Here is a 3,229-nt window from a genome sequence, read left to right on the forward strand (position 1 = left end):
GTCCATGGGATTTCTCCAGGCAATGATGCTGGAGTGGGTTGCCATACCCTCCTCCAGAGGATCTTCCGACCCAGGGATCGAATTCACATCTCTTACGTCTCCCGCATTGTTAGGCAGGCTCTTTACCACTAGCGCTACCTGGACACTTAGGTAAATGATCTACCCTGGGAAACAAAGTGCAGGGGGAGAGGCTACCATGAAAATATTTTCATTACTTTACATTTCTTACTCCATCATGCAATGTGTCCACATGATGTTATAAATTAAGAAACCATGACAAAAGAACCTATAGAGAATAACATTAGAATGTTCAGAGATTTCCTTTGACTTCTGGAGTCCCTGGTGAGCCCTAGTGCAAAGCACTGTTTCTTCATATAGTGCTAGTTGCTCAGTCATGTCTGACTCTTCACAACCCCATGAACTATAGCCCGCCATGCTCCTCTGTCCATGGAATTCTCCAGGCAAGAGTACTGGAGTGGGTTGCCATTTCCTTGTCCAGGGCCTCTTCCCAACCCAGGGATCAAACCTGGGTCTCCTGCATTGCAGGAGGATTCCTCACTGTCTGAGCCACCAGGGAAGTCCCTGTTTCTTCATAGGGAGAGGTGAAATCCTGCTGCACAGGCCAACAGGATGGTTTTCTTCTCTGAGTTCATGGGCACTTGGCCAAATGATTGGGCAGGAATCATTCTATTTGCAGAGTAAAATGGGGTGACATCACTTCCGGCACAATTTGTCCATATAGATTATACTTGTTTGCAATTCATCAACTCCTTCTCTCCTTTACATCCGTATGTAATGTAAATGATCATTTTTCTCTGAAGCTTCATAATGATGCACAGCTCCAAAAAGTGATAGAATCAGCTAAAAGGGAGCAGATGGAAGTTTTTTCCCCAATATGCATATTCATAAAAAAATAGAGAACTCAACAAAAGGAGATACAGAAGTACTTGTACCCAGGGGCTGCAGAGACTTGTATACAATAGTAAGTTGGTTTTCTGCCACTATTCATTCTTGAAACCTTTACTCATTCATTCCTGCAGAAATGACTGAAAATGCTCTGGGGGAAAAAAAAATCTGTCTTTCTGTATAACAACATATATATTTCCCTTTGGACTTTTATTGCACCTTAGAACCCATGATTCAGGAATAAATGGTTAAATATTTTACTAGAGAAATATAATTAGAAGCAAACTATGGAAAAGAGAGGGGCAAAGCAATCAAGCTTAGACTGGGAAGAAGTGTGACTATTCTGTGCTATATATAAGAACTCTCAAGACTTTAGGGACAACCCCTAAAAATTAAGAGGCTTCCAAATCTGTCAGCTTCCAAATCAATAGTGAATGAACTCAAGCATGAGAGTCTTGAGCTGGGGGGAGGAAGGCACGGACCAATTAACCAGTTGTGTGTGCAAACTTAGGGTCCCACTTCAGCACCTGCTGGGTATGCCTGGCTCCCCAAAATAGGAGTAGCCTCTAGCCTTCTCGCCAAGAGATCTCGAAATATCTTTGGAGGGTAAAAGCACTGGAGGAGAAAGGTCTGGTCTGGAAGGAATCTTGCCCTGGATATTACATTTCCATCTTCACAGTAGCAAACAAGGGATGCACCACCTCAGACCAAACCCTGGTCAGGCCAGCTCTTTGGTGGCCATGGAGTCCATGCCAGGCACAGGGATCATGATAGTTGAGGTGCTGCGAACCAGCTGCCCTGATTGGAGAACGTGTGGCTCTGGATCACCTTTCTGGGACACTCCAAGAGCCTCTTTCTGTTCTCCATCCCACGGCCTACTATTCCTCTCACCAGGTGGGCATCATGGTGGTATGGATCAGCCTCTTCACCAAGTGGCTCAACCTCCTCTTCAAGTGGTTTCTTTCTGAGACAGGCCCTTTTGGTGGGTCGATGAGTCTGAGCTAGACTCCAGCCCAGATTCACCTGTTCCCCTCTTCTTATGAAACTGGTCCTGGCAGCCCTTCCCACACTGTTTCTGTGGGAACAGCCCTCTGGCCCATAACGATGGCTATCTCTTCCCAGGTGGCCACTTGGATCCACAGTCATTGGGTGAGGGTGATACCTAGCTTGGCTTATTGACCATCCTGCTGGCAATTGGCTTGTCCTAGGTCTTCCTCTTAGCATATTTCCCTCACCAGGGCTTGACTGGCCTAATAACTGGTGCTGTCTTGGGTTGATGCCCCCTGCGTGCCCATAGCATGGAAGCTAAGCTCCTACCGGTGCCCTCACTGGCTGCCAGCCATGTCTATTGACTCTCTTTACACTGGGCCTGGATCTTTCTTGGTCCATCAACCTAGTCTCTAAGTGGTGTAAACAGCCCAAGTGGGTACACTTTGACAGTCAGCCCATTGTCTCCCTGAACCTGGGAACTCTGAACTCTCCCTGAACCCTGAACTCTCCCTGCCATGCCCAGGTATGGCGGGTACACCTGGGACATGGCCAGAAGCTAGCTTGCCTTGCACTGGCCACAGGGCTGCTGGGTCCCTGGACTGGCTGGGCTACTCTCATCAGATCAGCCTTCTCTACATCCACAAGCACACTCTCTGGCCACAGCTGGTCATGGCCCTTATGTCCTGAGTGGTGCGCACCTTCAGCGCCCAAAGTGCCACCTATCTGCTCTTCCTGACTCTAGGCCCTCTTACTGCCACCTTCTCTCTCATGAAGCCAACACTCCATGACCTCCATTCTCCCAGAGGAAGCCCTGGCCACTTCCAGGCCCCACCAGACTCTGCTCCCATTGAATTTTTTACTTTTCCCACACCTTGTCTCAGTCCCCAAGAAGGGCCTTCTCTCTCCCAGGAAGGATGGTCTTCCTGCCTTCCCTCCCAAATATCCAAAGAGCAAAGGCAACGGCAAAACCAGTAGGTTCCTGGAACACTGTGAGGGGCTCAGAGTAGCCCCATAAAGCCCTTCCATACTTCTGAAAAAAAAAGAAAAATAGAGAAGGCCAACAATGTAAAAAAGTGAAGACCTTGGAGTTCCTTTAGTGGTACAGACAACAGATATTTAGACGCACACTGTCATACCAAACGGTATAGGAACGTTCAGAACAAAGTTCAGAACTGTCTGGATGGCAAGTAGCTATGTGTTTCCTTAAAATAGCTGATTACTCAGAGGCTAAGGTAGTTCATGCTTATGTACTGGGGAAGCAGCACTGCTACTAGAAATTTTGTTAAGATATGTAGTATCAGGTGATACTGTGAAAGAAACTAACCATACAAGG

General features: G+C 47.3%; 1 pseudogene; it reads left to right on the forward strand.

Annotated features, from left to right (window-relative positions):
- The first annotated feature begins 1,646 nt into the window (after positions 1-1,646).
- LOC113897533 lies at positions 1,647-2,583 on the forward strand (annotated as a pseudogene).
- The last annotated feature ends 646 nt before the right edge of the window (positions 2,584-3,229 follow it).

This window comes from Bos indicus x Bos taurus, chromosome 1 (genome assembly GCF_003369695.1).
Source record: "Bos indicus x Bos taurus breed Angus x Brahman F1 hybrid chromosome 1, Bos_hybrid_MaternalHap_v2.0, whole genome shotgun sequence".
Lineage (NCBI taxonomy): Eukaryota > Metazoa > Chordata > Mammalia > Artiodactyla > Bovidae > Bos > Bos indicus x Bos taurus.